Below are 16308 nucleotides of genomic sequence, written 5' to 3'. Positions count from 1 at the left end.
TCTGATTGGTAATTGCGAACTGCTCGTGTCATCATACATTGTTTTATTACTTCAATAAAATTATGCGTGTATAAGTTATTCTCCCTTTCATCTGCAGTGCGACCGCAGCAATTACATTGACCTGAGCCAGACAAATCTGTTCCACATTTAAAGCACTCTAGTCTTTCAATTTCCATGTTAGGGTAAAGCACACAAGAACACGTTAGGCTCTTTGGGTACGCACAAGCTTATGAAAATAGGTAATACAAACTTTACTTATAGATGGCGAGGCAGCGCACCATTTCGAAAAAAACCATCTTTGATTTTCGTCTTCTTATTATTAGTTTGCGATAGATGTTATTAGTTTGTGTAATTAAAAGAACAAGAGAAAAAGAAGATAGTCCAAACAGTTTACCGTATTGAAAGGAAGATGATATTAAATATTTTATGCCAAGAAGATTCTGCTGCAAGAAAAACAAGTTACGGAATTGTTAGAAACCATTCCGTGCCTAAACTGTTTTGAAAGAAAGATGATATTAAATATTTTATGCGAACAAGATTGTAGTGCAAGAAAAACAAAACACATGTTATCTTTAATCATACTAAAGATGAATCTTACTTAAAAAAAAATAGTATGCTTTTACATGAAGCATGTAAACAAATCAAAAGTAGCCTTTCTTTTCCTTACAATTAGGAAAGAAACGACCTGGAACATTTCTGATATAGAATGAACCATGATAAGAAAAGGCCTTCTTTTTAGCCTAGATAAATGTGCAGAACGAGTTATAGCAAGGGAGATGCCTTTCGGTACACTTCCTCTTGCCATTTCCCAACAAAGAGTCATTTAAATTCGAACAAAATCATACAGAATGGACCCTACTAGCTTTTTTTTGTTCTTGCTTGCCTCTGTTAAAATTGAAGAGACATTTTATAACAACAAGACGTATATCGGAACCATAGAAAGCCTATCATAGCCTAACGTGAGGTTGCTTAAACTCTAAAATGAAAACACTTAACTCTTATCTTAACTCTTATTTACTTGTCTAGAAATATCTTAAAAGAATTGTAAGGAAGTTCATTTGAAAATTCAGAATGATTTTTTTTTTTGTCAAATCCACTGCACTTAAAATTAAGGTTTAGGGTTTAATCTTTTTTCATGTCTATTATTTTGTCTTAGGTTTAGGGTTTAGATTCAAGTTTAACACGAAAAAAAGATAAACACAAGGATTAATGTAGATGGAAGGGATAAATAATAAATATTGAGAGAATACATATGGAATGGAAAAATTATAAATACATGAAGATGTTCAATTCAATATTTGTATTTTAAAGAACTGTAAGAGACATATTTAAATGATAATTATTATTCAAAATACTTCTTAATGTGTTCAACACACCTTTAACAATCAATGGGACCTTCATTCAAAGGCATAGACTAAGGTTTTGTCATTGTTACATCTTCAAGCTGATAGCACTTCTACAAAAAAAAAAAATTATAAATAAATGGAAATGTTCAATTGAATATTTTCATTTTGAAGACATTTAAAAGATATATTTAAATATTTATTTTTATTCAAAATACTTCTTAATGTGTTCAAGACACCTTTAACAATCCATGGGACCTTCATTCCAAGGCATAGTCTAAGTTTCATTACTATCACAACTTCAAGCCAACATAGCCTAAATGAGGGACTGTTTAAGGATTCTTAGTGAGGGATCTTGGTTCCTGGGCCTAAATGGCCTTTGTTGGTCAAAATGGACCCTTGGTTTCAACCCTTAGACTAATTTCTTATTTCTGTTGTTTTTTTATCGGGTGTGCCTCTTGAATTTTGGCATGAAATGATTTTCATGTCTATGGCCAATTCCTTGGGAAGATATTTTTCTTATTGACCCTATTACTAAGTTTAAACAACAATTGTTGCATGCGAGATCTTGTGTGCTGGTAACAAAGAATGTGGTGCTTCCTTGTCATATTACCCATTCTTCTATATTAGGTAAAAGAGCTTAAGAAATTGTGTATGAAAATTCTCCAATTGTTTGCCATTATTGTAGACAAGTGGTTCATTCTCACAAGGCCTGCATGAAGAACATGAATGTTCAATTTTTATGGAGGAGAAAGGACTAGTCTAGTTTGTTGCCCTCTCCTTCTAGAAAGATTGATCAAATGGTGGATTCACTGGAGATATTTCCTCCTTCTAAAGCTACAGCTGAGTCTATTCAAAAGGATTACAAGAAAAGTGTTTTGCGGGATTTGGATCAATAGAGCAAGGAAATCAATGAGACTAGTTTCATTCAATCCTCTACTTCTAGAGAGACTGATCAGATGGTGGGTAGAATGGAGATTTATCCCCCTCCTAAAGCTATGAATATGCAAAAGAATCATTATAGGAAAAAGTGCCTAGGAGATTCGAATCAACAAAACATGGAAAACAATGAGAATACCAATAAAAATCCTTGAATCACCTCTTAAACCTTTTTAATTTTAGTCTTGTAGCCTTTATTGTTGTTATTTTGATGTTGTTTTGTGGTGTTGTTGGTTGGTTGTTCTGTTGTTTTATGATGGTTTCGTTGTTGATTTTAGAAATGGATTTGTGCGTTGCTTACATCTTTCTATAAAAGAATTCAAGATCCTTTAATAAAATTTCCTAACTAATAATAAATATTTTCAAGCCAATAGCAATTCTGAATTGTTTTAGTATTTTGTATGATCCTCTGGTGTTAAAATTGTTAAATTATCAAAGCAAATTTGAATTCTTTATGTTGCTCAAAGGTGTTGTGTGCTAATTCATCACTCAACCCATATAGCTTGTTCTCAGTCAGTTGAGTTGTGACCTATGTCTCCTGTCTCATCAAATAGACCAACCCCATTTCATAGTGCTCTTTATAGTAGCTGGTCATTTTTTTTATTTTATATTTAAGTCTAATATTTTATCTCCTAAGCTGGGAGCTATAATCCCTAGTGAAAAGAGGGTTGCAAATTTGTGCAATAGACCCCATATTCCCATGTTTGGTCTCACTTAAATGCTTACCGTTAGTGGTGCTGCTACTAAGGTCTATCCTGATTGTGCCACATGTTCACATCTTATTAGTCTCGTAGGTCCAAAAGGGCCTATAGATACTTATTATGACATGGTTGTTCATTAGTGCAAAGGTTCCATGCATCTTTAATAAATAAAGCCTCGAGGTTAGTTAATGTATGTTTTGCATTTGTTGATTTCTGTCTCGTATGCTTATTAATATGTGGTTGTATAGCTAATAGTTTCTATGCTCCCACAGGTGAAAAAAGTTGGGTTCAAGTCAAAGAAGCAAGACTAATTTTTTTTTACATTTCGTAATTTAGTTCCACACTAGACTGTATCACATATTTGAAAGCGCTTTCTTTGCTAGATCTCACCAATGTAATGTGTAAATTAAAGCTAACTGGATTGTTCCTTATTAATCTTTTTCAAATTTAGTTATCTGAATTCAAATCAATCTCAATCGTTGATCTCAGCAGTAAAAAGAATGAGTTTATTTCAAAGTAACTATCTTTTACCATGATTCTTTTGTTTTCATGGTGTTATAACTAATAAAGCTATTAGACTGAATGATGTTTGGAGACGGAGGAAGAGTTTGTGTTAATTTTTTGGCATAGCAGAATACAAGATCTAGCTAGGAAGTAAGAAACAAAACTTTCAGAAAACAGAGCTACAAGAATGAAATTATATTATTTCATTATATAAAATTATGCAGAGATTGCATTATTTATATACAAAGTACCATCACCGCAAAAGAAAGGAATTGCGGGGGTAACAAAGGCAAAACAACTGCATAGAACAAAACTTACAGTGAAAGAGGTGGAATGGGTTGCTACATGTCCACTATTCATGAGGAAAATTAATCGCATTAGTTAGATTAAACATAGCAACTGTACTACTACCATGCAACTGATGGTTTCTCTTAAATCACAGTGATAGTGGTGCAGAAAAGTAACACTAACAGCCTACTTAAGGCTAACTAAGGAGAGATAAACCTAATAAAAGGAAAGAGGGAAAACCCAATGGGAACAAAAACCCCCCTCAAAATTACAAGAGATGCAACTATATGAAGTGCAGAAGAACATACTTTGAGAGATAAGAAAAGTGTGAACAATTGTTGAATGATGACTGCCAAAGTGCTGAATGAAGAACCTCCTCACAAGCCAAGATGATGATCAAGGTCAAAAATATGCATGGGTGTCCTCAATGATACTACTCAAACAATAATCAGATGACAAACAAAGGCAAAACATCTAACATTCAAGGATACACATGACACATGAATCTGCATGAGTGATCCCAATGAAACTACTCAACCATGCAAGAAGAAGCTGCTAGTTGACAATACAGGTGCCAATAGTGAATTCATCAAAATTGAAACAAAACCAAGAAGCATTAGCACTAACAGTAGAAAATATCCCTCATAATATGAAAAAGGAGAAACAAGATAGGTCCATTGAAATGATGTATCACAAAGGCGAAGATGAAGGCAAGTCTCATGCAAAACAAGCATGAGCAAATGAAGCAAGGAGCATGCTCTAAAAACAAAGGTTTACGTCAGCTTGCATTCTTTAGAAATCTGTATACAAATATTTTGTCATTCCTTATAGCTCTCAAGCTTTGATACCACGTTAAATTTTTTGCATAGCAGAATACAAATCTAGCTAGGAAGTAAGAAACAAAACTTTCAGAAAACAGGGAAGAAAAACTAAGCTACGGATGAAACTATATTAATTCATTATATCAAATTGTGCAAATATTGCATGATTTATATACAAACTACCCGCTGGCATATGATGAAGTGGTGATAATGCATGTTGTCATTAATGTCAATAAGTGCTCAAGGAGGCAAACTGGTACGAACCGGTATGAAGATTGGAAAAGGTTATGGTTGACTGGGATGGAGTGGACTAGTGTTAGGGTTCACTAAGTGTGACTATCAGTTGGTAGTCTCAGTTTAGCTCTAGAGTTACCGGTTTGGCTTATGCGGTGCAACCGATGATGATTTTTTGTGACCAGTTACTTAAGGAATAAGGATAAGGACCAAGATACCATGTCAGTTGTGTGCACGTGAAGGATTTCTTTATGGTTCTTGCGCATAGAGATTGAATGCATTGAATGCCTACCTCGAGAATGATCATTTTTCTTAGCAGTGTGTGAAGAGCGCATGATGGGTTATTGATTTTCAGATGCAATGAAGATTGGATGATGCAGAATGTCTTGAGTTTTGTTTTAGATCATTTCATTCTATGTAATATGTTTGGTCATTCAGGATTGAACCGCTTGTAAGTGTAAACTTGAAATATTTAGGGTTTAGGGTTTATGCTACCGACCTAGTTGTTGTCTATAAGGTCGATAAGTTTTGTTATTTCAGGCATTTGCAAAAGTTGCATTTGTGTCCGCGTGTTGGCGATTTGATACTTGTCGAACCAGAGTGAGGAATCTATAGATTGTGCTTCCAGAAGAGAGGAACTGAAAAGGATTTGCCTTAGCAAGAAGTGTTTTTATCAGATCGGTGTTTTACTTGTTGTCTTCTAGCTATTTCAACAGAAGGTAAATCCCTTGACTACGTAGCTTTAACAGGCTTTGTTGTAAATCCTCTAACTAGGTGGTAAAAGGTTATTGAGTTATTCAAATTCTCTAGCGAGGTAACTCCTAACAGGGTTTCAGCCTTTAACGAGGTATATAGCCATCCCTTAATCGGGTGATCCCTAATAGGACCTTTATTGTAAAGTATTAAACCGGACTAGGCTCCTAACAGAGCAGACTTCAAAAGAGTTCAGAAATATCTTGTGGGTATTCATTCCCACCATAGTTTTTCCCATTTGGGTTTCCACGTGAAAAATCTGTGTGTTATGGATTGTGAGATTTTCATGTAATGATTGTGTGGTTTTGATTAAGTTAGATATGTATACATTGTTAAATGGTTGTGCTATTATTGGTACAACTCATGCATGATAATATCAGTGAAGTAGTTAACAAGGTTTGAGATCTATTGAATGTTGTTTGAAGTATTTTTGTTTAATCGGTATAGCTATGGTTAAGTTTAGTGGCGAAGACAACCGGTCAGCTGTGTTTTGATATGACAAAGTATTGAAGTAGTTTGTTTGTGTACTGATTCACCCCCCCTCTTAGTACCATTTAGGATTTTAATAGTTCATCATTATTCATCAATTGGTATCAGTGCTCATCTAGGTCCACGATGATATAAGCTTAAACACTTGAGGCAAAAGATCTTGTTTTAATGATGAAGAGGGAAGGTCCTAAGTTCAACAGGGACAACTCTAAAATATGGAAAGATGGGATGAAGATATATATCAAGAGTTTGGGCGCACAACACTAGAACTATGTTGAGAATGCCTATGTAATCCCCTCTAGCACTCTTACCGATGATCAGAAAAGAGAGATACAAGAAAATGGGCAAGTCATGGAAGCCCTTATTAGCAGCTTGTCCGATGTAGAGTTCATTGATGTACAAGATAAGGAAAATCTGAAAGAGGTATGGGACAAACTAGAATCCATTTATGGTGGTGATGAACATGTCAAGCAGGCTAAGGAAGAAAGCCTTAAATGAAAGTTTGAAGATATGAGGATGGTTGAAGGAGAGACCATTCAATAGTATGGCATAAGAATCAAGATAGTGGTTGGAGAGATCAAGAGCACTGGTGGAACAATTGATAATGCCACTGTTGTCAGTAAAGTTCTGAGATCACTTTTACCAGTCTATGCAATCAAGGTTGCCGCTATTCAGGAGCTAAGGTCTATCGACAAAACCAAGGTATCTTTAGACTCTATTATTGCAAAATTGACTACATATGAATTGAATGGCTATGATGGTAGTGTTTAGAAGATCGAGTAGGTCTTCTTGCTAGGAGATTCTGATGGATTTTGAAGCTTTTCTTGCTTAGAGACTTCCACAAGGCACTAGAAAATATAGAGGTAAGCTTCCTCTGAAGTTTTTTTCTTGAAATGAGATAGGACATATAGTTGTTAACTATCCTAACAATGACAATCAGGATAAACCAGAGAGGTTTCAGAATCATAAAGGAGTGGGTAGGAGAAATTGTCTTGTTGCAGTGGATGGAGGTGTTACCGATGAGGAGTCTGAGGATGAAGAGAATGAGGACATAGTGTTTGTGGCTATCAAGGAAGAGTTGTCTAACCAAAAAGCCCTTGTCTCACATATTGACAACTCTAATGAGTGGATCATTGATAGCGGGTGTTCTCACCACATGACCGGTGATCGGAGAAATTTTTTGTCTCTTGAAGAATATGATGGTGGTGTTGTCCGGTTTGGCAACAATGCACCTTGCATTATGAAAGGAAAAGGATCCATCTCACTAAATGGAAAGAGCAATGCAGATGATGTCTACTGGGTGGAAGGCCTTAAGCATAATATTTTGAGTGTTGCTCAACTGAACAACAAAGGAGTCATATTGGAATTCAAAGGTGGAGTCTGTAGAATAATTGGAAAGAGTGGTGAACTTATTACCACCGGTAAGTAGACCAGAGGAAACATGTTTCAGCTGAATGCCAAGATTAGTCAGTGCCTGATGGCAAAATTTGATGACAATTGGATATGGCATAGGAGACTTTGTCATATGAATTTTGACAATATTGTAAAGGCTAGTAAGACCAAGGCAGTAAGAGGATTGCCTTTGCTGAACAAATCGGATAATGCCTCCTGCAGAGAATGCCAACTTGGGAAGATGTCTTCCTCAACATTCAAAGGTAAGCCTTTTTCTGTGGAGAACTTACTTTATCTAGTGCACATTGATCTGTGTGGTCTGATTAAAACTAGAGGCATTCAGGGAGATTGGTACTTCATGGTTCTTACCGATGATTGCTCAAGAATGATGTGGGTCACATTCTTGAAAGAAAAATCTAAGGCATTCGAAAAGTTCAAAGCCTTTAGGGCATCGGTGGAGAAGGAGAGTGGTAGAAGGATAAAAAGTGTAAGGACCGATCAGGGAGGTGAATTGACTTTTGATGAATTTAATAAGTACTACAAGGAGAACGGGATTAAGAGGCAATTGTTTGCCCCAAGAACACCACGACAGAATGACATAGTAGAAAGAAACAATAGGACTGTGGTTGAAGCAGCTAGAACTATGTTGATGAAAGGAAATGCTGCTCACACATTTTGGATAGAAGCAGTGAGCATTGTAGTCTATACCATGAACTGGGTACTCATTAAGAAAGGTAAAGACAAAACCCCCTATGAGTACTAGAATGGGAGAACTCCCAATGTGAGTTATTTCGATGTGTTGGCGAGTAAATGCTATATCAGGAGAGGTGAGCACCTGAGTAAGTTTGATGCTAAGTGTGATGAAGGAATATTCATGGGATATTCCACTAAAAGCAAAGCTCTCAAGTGCTACAACAACAGAACTCAAAAGATTGTTGAGAGTATGAACGTCAGGGGTGATGAATCCCCTGAGAAGCTTGAGGAAACCGACAGCAAGCAAATGAAAGATGAACCAGGTTTAGCCTTCTGGGAACCGGTTAAGAAAGAAACAAGTGACAAACACTACTAGGACCTCAGTGTTTCTGTACTGGTAGAAGCTTCAGTGGGTGAAGAAGAAGATGAAGTGGAAAAAGAAGAGGAAAAGCAAGCTGAACCAACTACGGTCATTCCTAGGTATGTAAGACTGCATCATGATCTGAAGTAGATCATAGGAGACAAAGATGTAGGAATAATTACAAGGAGAAAGGTGAAAGAAAATTCTTGCATGATTTCAAAATTTTAGCCTAAGACCGCTAGAGAGGCATTTACCGATGAAGACTAGTTAAAGGCAATGGAAGAGGAGTTCGACCAAATAGAGAAGAATGTAACATGGTCCTTGGTACCCAGACTAGAACACAAGGATGTCATAGGTACCAAATGGGTTCTTCAAGAATAAGTTCAATGAATAAGGCACAGTGGTAAGGAAGAAGGAAAGACTTGTATGCAAGGGATATGTTCAGGAAGAAGGAGAAGACTATGGAGAAACCTTTGCCCTAGTGGCTAGACTGGAAGGTGTCCGAAGGCTACTTGCATTTGCAGCATTCAAGGGATTTAAGGTATACCAGATGAATGTGAAGTCTGCCTTCTTCAATGGAATCTTGGAGGAAGAAGTTTATATTGAGCAACCAGATGGGTTTGCTTTGTCAGAAGATAGTGACATGGTGGGCAGATTGCACAAGGCCCTGTATGGATTGAAATAGGCACCAAGGGCATGGTATGAATGATTACACTCTCATCTTGTGAAGATAGGATTTAAGAGAACAAATGAGGACATGAATATCTACCTGAAATCAGAAGGTGGTCAGATTCTGATATGTGAAGTATTTGTAGATGATATAATCTTTGGTGGAGATGATGATATGAGTCATGGATTTGCTGATGAGATGAAAAGGGAGTTTGAGATGTCTCTGATTGGAGAGATAAATTTTTTCATTGGTCTACAGTTTTAGCAGATGAAAGGGGGTATCTTCATTACCCAGTCCAAGTATATCAAAGAGGTATTAAAGACCTTTGGCATGGAGGAGAGAAAACCAGTTGGAACACCGATGATGATTGACTACAAACTAACAAAGGTGGATGATACATAATTGGTGGATGAGAAGGAGTACTGGTCAATGATCAGTAAGTTTCACTATATGGTGCACAATAGACCAGATATTGCTCATGTAGTGGGCATAGTGGCCCGTTTTTAGAAGAGTCCAAGAGAATCCCACTTCATTGTGGTAAAGAGTAGTCTTAGATACCCGAAAGTGATAGTTGATTATGGATTGTGGTATCCATATAATGGCGACTTTGATCTCAAAGTGTATACTGATGTAGATTGGGCGAGTAATGTGGACGACTTGAAGAGCACAACCGGTGGAGCATTCTTCCTTAGTGGAAGACTAGTCTCATGGATGAGCAAGAAGCAGAGATGTATTTTCTAGTCTACAGCTGAAGTAGAGTATGTGGCAGCCTTTATGAATTGCACCCAGGCAATTTGGATGAAGCATGTACTGAATGGCTACAAAGTGATTATATCTGAACTGATGAGTATATTTTGTGATAATACCAGTGCAATAAATATTTCCAAAAATTTGGTATTGCATGCTAGGACAAAGAATATTGAGCTTAAGTATCATTTCTTGAGAGAAAAGGATCAAAATAAAGAGGTTGTGTTAGAACATGTTTCCAGTAAGGACTAGCTAGTAGACATATTCACTAAGCCCTTACCGAATACTATATTTACCTATTTGAGAGGTGCATTAGGGGTTCTGCCCCTTCATGAAGTAAATTAAAGATGTGTGCTACACATCAGTTAGGTACTCCCATGTCAAATCTTATAGGATTGATGTGTTGAAGAATGCTACTTCATAGGGGGAGCAACATAGTGGAGCCCGGAAGCTTGTGCCTCCACTTTGGCATCACTGTCAAAGGGGGAGAAGATATATGTTTGAAGGTCAATATGCAAAGGGGAGATTGTGAGAAGTGATTGCAAAAAGTGCACAATGACCAGTCCAGGTGGTTGTGGTGATCTTTTAAGTTGAACCGGTATTAGTTATTGAGAATGGTGCAGATACTGAGCAATGATACACAAACTATTGCCATCAATGCCAAAGGGGGAGATTGTTGGCATATGATGAAGCGGTGATAATGCATGTTGTCATTGATGTCAATAAGTGCTCAAGCAAGTCAACTGGTATGAAGATCGAAAGTGGTTATGGTCAACTGGGATGGAGTGGACCTATGTCAGGGTTCACTAAGTGTGACGACCGATTCGTAGTCTCAGTTCAGCTCTAGGGTTACCTGTTTGGCTTGTGTGGTGCAACCGATGATGATATTTTGTGACCAGTTAGTTAAGGAAAAAGGATAAGGATCGAGATACCGCGTCAACTATGTACACATGAAGGATTTCTTTGTGGTTCTTGCGCGTGAAGATTGAATGCATTGAATGCCTACCTCGAGAATGAGCATTTTTCTTAGTGGTGTGTGAAGAGCGCGTGATGGGTTAATGATTTTCAGATGCAGTGAAGATTGGATGATGCAAAATGTCTTATCTATTTTAGATCATTTCATTCTATGTAATGTGTTTGGACAGTCAGGATTGGACTGCTTGTAAGTGTAAACTTGAAATTCTTAGGGTTTAGGGTTTATGCTACTGACCTAGTTGTTGTCTATAAGATCGATTAGTTTTGTTATTGCAGGAGTTGGAAAAAGTTGTATTTGTGTCCACGTGTTGGAGATTTGATACTTGCCAAACTAGAGTCAGGAATCTGTAGAGTGTGATTGTAGAAGAGAGGAACTGAAAAGTATCTGCCTTAGCAAGAAGTGTTGTTATCAAATTTGTGTTTTACCTATTGTCTTATAACCATTTAAATAGAAGGTAAATCCCTTGACTGGGTAGCTTTAACAGGCTTTGTTGTAAATCCTCTAACCATGTGGCTCAAGGTTATTGAGTTATTTAAATCCTCTAGCGAGGTAACTCCTAACAGGGTTTCAAGCTTTAACAAGGTATATAGCCATCCCTAACAGGATCGGTTCCTAACCGGACCTTTATTGTAAAGTCTTTAATCAGACTAGGCTCTTAACAAAGCAGACTTCAAAAGAGTTCACAAACATCTTGTGGGTAGTCATTCCCAAAGTGATTTTTCCCACTTTGGTTTCCACATGAAAAATCTCTGTGTTATAGATTGTGATATTTTCATGTGATGATTGTGTGATTTTGATTAAGTTAGATATGAATGCATTGTTAAATGGTTGTGGTATTATTGGTACAACTCATGCATGATTATATCAATGAAGCAGTTATCAAGGTTTGAGATCTATTGAATGTTGTCTGAAGTATTTTTGTTTAACCAGTATAGCTATGGTTAAGTTCAGTGGTGAAGACAACCGGTCAGCTGTGTTTTGATATGACAAAGTGTTGAAGCAATTTTTTTTGTGTACTGATTCATCCCCCCCTCTCAGTACCAGTTAGGAATTTAATAGTTCATCACTATTCATTAGTACCATCACCATAAAAGAAAGGAATTGTGGAGATAACAAAGGAAAAACAACTGCACAGAACAAAACTTATGGTGAAAGAGGTGGAACGGGATATTGCATGTCCATTATTCATGAGGAAAATTAATGTCATTAGTTAGCATAAACATAGAAACTGCACTACTACCATGAAACTGATGGTTTCCCGTAAATCACGGTGATAGTTGTGCAGAAAACTAACACTAACAGTCTAACGAAGGCAATGAGGAGTGACGCTGACCAGTGAGGCTAGGGCCTATAGGCCCTGGCTTCCTATTTGTTTTTTCTGTGCATGGATCTTGGGGTTGGTGGTGTGGGGGATGGGTGTCCTTCTCTTTACTTTCCTACTTGCGGTGGTCATTGTGGGTTTTGTGGGTGGAGTATTTTTCTATTTCGAGGGCTCCACAGGGGCTATTCCTTGTTCCCTTCCTGTTAGCGCAAGACTTGCATTTATGGTGTGGTTGAATGGCTGGGGCTTTAAAAGGCCTAGTTCCTATTGGTGCATAGCCATTTCCAGTTTCCACTATTGATTTACATGCATGGGTTTCAGATTCCTTTTTTGTGGGTGAGAGCTCCAAATTCAAGAAAGTGAACGGTTGTTTGCCAAGGAGTCATGATCGGCATGTCTTGGTTATCTCTCTGAATCGGTATCAGAAGACTTTTCGTATTGGAGCCAACATGTTCTGATTTGTAAGTTCTCTTGTATTTACTTCCCTCTTTTGGCTTTGGAGTCTTGGATGCATCGATCCTGGTGGATTGAGGGTGATTTTGAGATTTTTGTGGCCGGGAATGACTATTTCTTGGTTGATTTCTCTTGTGTTTCAGATAGAAATCGAGTCTTTGAGGGAGGGTAATATTTTGATAATAATGTTGGCTTATTTATGAAGCCCTGGAATGGAGGACTTTTCTTCATGGGTTCTGGTGTGGTTATGTCTGCCATGGTTGCAGTTGGAATTTTAGCGGGAGGATATTCTCCAGCAAATTGCAACTCTATTGGGGAAGCCAACTACCATTTCTGAATATAATCTGGATAAAAAATTATTTTAGTTTTCTCGTATCTATGTTGAGATTGATTTAAGAAATCCATTGTCGCATTCTTTGGAAATTTGTATTGGCAATACTTCATGGGTTCAATAGTTGGGTTACGTATCCCTCCCTTTTTGATGTTGTATCTGTCACGAGTATGGGCACCTTTAGCATGAATGTCCTCGGGCATCTAGAAAGGATAGGTTTTATTATTCTCCTTCATTGGAGCCTTCAGTGGAGAAGGGTACTAAAGGAAAAATGCATATGGCTAAGGGGGCACTCGATAAGGATATCTTTATTCCTATTAAGCCAAAGGCTAAGGGGAGGGCTCAGAAGTGGGCCTTCAAGGATAGAAAAAGTGATCAAGAATTTAATCATTTTGAGTTCTTGGATAATCAGGCCTTGGACGATGGGATTCTTATTTAGATTTTAGCTAGGGCTACTAGTATTGATATAAGGCTGGAGCAGGCAATTGTGATGAAAGAAAATTTTGGGGCCTTGGAAAAGGGGGGTTCTAGCCTTTCTGATACTTATTCTACTTTGGATGATGATATTGTCTTAGCAGAACTTCCTAAGGAGGTGTTGTCTTGAACTCAAGGTTAGGGACCGACTCTGGATCTAGGAGTGCTACAACGCCTTCTCAAGAAGGGGCATTTTGCAAATTCCTCTAAAGCTGGTTGTAAGAAGGATATGGACAAGATTAAATCTACTAGGGATTTGCTGGTGGAATCTAGGTCTATTAAGACCATTGATGCCCACTTTGCTCAACCTTCATCATGATTATTCTTTCTTGGAATGCAAGGGGGTTGAATAGCACCTCCCATCAGAAGGCTATCTAGGATCTGATTGTGGTTCATTCTCTTAATATCTTTTGTGTTCAAGAGACTAAGCTTTAGGTAGACTTCATACTTTAGTATGCTCCTCATATTTGGTTTTCTAGTTAGTGTCAGTGTAGTGGCTCCAAGTGAAATTCTGGAGGTTTGTCTCTTTTATGGGATCCACGTAAGGTTGTCCCTTGCTGGTGGATCTATAGCCATTCCTCTAACTTTGTGGCAGCTTTGATTTTAGAATCTAGTGAGACTATTTTGATTAGTAATGTTTATGCTCTGATTGACATTCATGAAAAAATCCAGCTTTGGGCCTATATTAGGCATCTTAGGTCTTCGGCTCCTTATTTTCCTTGGATCTTAGCTAGAGATTTAAACTCAATTTTGTGCTTAGAGGAGGAAAAAGGGGGGCTACCTAGGTTGGGTCTTGCTTCAGATCTTTATTCAGAAAATGTGGATGCCCTTTCTCTTGTTGATGTTAAACCCTCTAATGGTATTTTTACTTAGACTAATAGAAGGAGTGGATCTCAAGCAATATCTTAGCAGTTGGACAGATTTCTTGTTTCCAATTTTTGGGTTGGGAGAAGCTTGGTCACTTGCTCTGAGATTGTTGATTGGTGTGGCTTTGATCATTGACCAATTAATTTTTCAGCTTCCTCTTTTCCTAATCCTAAAAACTCGCCTTTCAAATTTCATCTTATGTGGCTCCATGATTCTTTATTGTATGATCTTCTAGCCTAGTGGTGGTGGGATGGAAACCCTATGTATGGTACAAAATGTATTCCCTAGTCAAGAAGCTACAATATGTCAATTTTCATCTAAAGCATTGGAATAGTTCATGTTTTGGCTCTAAAATCGGTGGAGGAGTGGGAGCTTCATAAGGAGAATTCTGGAAACAAAAGGCTAGAATTGATTGGATTCAAGAGGGTGATAAGGATACTGCTTTTTTTCATCACTCTATGCAAGCTCAATGAAATAAGTGTTATATCTCTTCTCTAGTTAATTCTAAGGGTGCTATGATCTCTTCGCAACAAGTTGTGTCTCGATGGGTTCATCTATTCTACTCTACTTTGTTTATGAAAGATTCTCCTCCTGCGGATGTTGATGAAGATATGGCTCTTGCTTGTATTCCTTCTTTGATCTCTAATGATTTGAATGTTTTTCTTTCTCATCCGATTACTTTTTCTAGGGTGGAGGAGGTTGTGTTTGGAATGAATAAGGGAAAGCCCCTGGCCCTGATGGTTTCCCTGTTGAATTTTCCAAGAGTTTTGGGATCTTGTGAAGCTATATTTGTTATAGGTTGTGCAGGAGTCTTTTTCATTATAAGCAGATGCTTTGTTCCCTAAATTGTACTTTTATGATCCTTATTCCTAAGAAGGAAGGTGTTGATAGGCTTGAATTCTTTACACCTATTGTGCTGTGTAATGTAGCATACAAGATTATTACAAAATTGATTCCTCGGAGGCTTAAATCTTGTCTGCCAGTTATTATCTCTGAGGAGCAAGGCGACTTTAAGGCGGTTCATCAGATTCTGGATGGGGTGGTGGTTGCTTCTGAGGTCATTCATTTCATGGCGACCTCTAAGGATAGGTCTATGATTATTAAGTTGGATATGGCCAAAGCAAATGATAGAGTTAAATGGAGTTTTCTTTAGAAGATTTTGTTGGCTTTTGGATTTTCTGCAGATTGGGTGAGTTGGACTATGAGTTGTGTGACTTCTTCCTAATTTTTAGTTATTGTGAATGGTGAATCTTCAAGGCTTTTTGTGCTACTAGTGGTCTTCATCAAGGGGACCCACTCTCTCCTTATCTATTTATTGTTATGGTGGGGGGGCTAGGTCAGTTTCTTAAATTATAGGTTTGTCAAGGCTTGATTCATGGTTCGTAGTGAGGGTTGGGTATGCCAATGCTCTCTCATCTCCAGTTTGTGGATGATACCTCTCTAATGGGGTTGGCTCGTATTTGGGAAGTTGGATTTTTAAGGAAAGTTTTGGATATCTACCTTGTTGCTTTGGGTCAGAAAGTGAATGAGAAGAATTCCTCTATTTTCTTCTTTAATACTCCTTAGGCTATCTAGCAGTGGATTGCAACTATTTTGCAGTTTCAAATTGGGTCTCTTCCCTTTGTCTATTTTGGTATTCCTCTTGCCATTGGTCGTCGGTCCAGGTCCTCCTAATAGATGTTGCTTGATAAGTTGAGGAAGAAATTAGACTCATCGGTGGTTGTCTACATTTGTTAGACTAACTCTTCTCAAGTCTGTTATTCAGGCCCTCCCCATCTACAAGTGCTTTGTTAAAGTGACCCCAATGTGTTTACTTAGGGAATTTGATGCTCTCTCTCATCAGTTTGTTTAGAGTGGCAATTTTCTAGCTACTAAGTAGAGCCTTGTTAAGTCAGAATTTGTGTAGACGGAAGCAAGAGGGTGGCCTTGGATTACGTTCTTCTATTTTGAA

This window comes from Cryptomeria japonica, chromosome 5, assembly GCF_030272615.1.
Source record: "Cryptomeria japonica chromosome 5, Sugi_1.0, whole genome shotgun sequence".
Lineage (NCBI taxonomy): Eukaryota > Viridiplantae > Streptophyta > Pinopsida > Cupressales > Cupressaceae > Cryptomeria > Cryptomeria japonica.
This window is presented reverse-complemented; position numbering follows the sequence as displayed.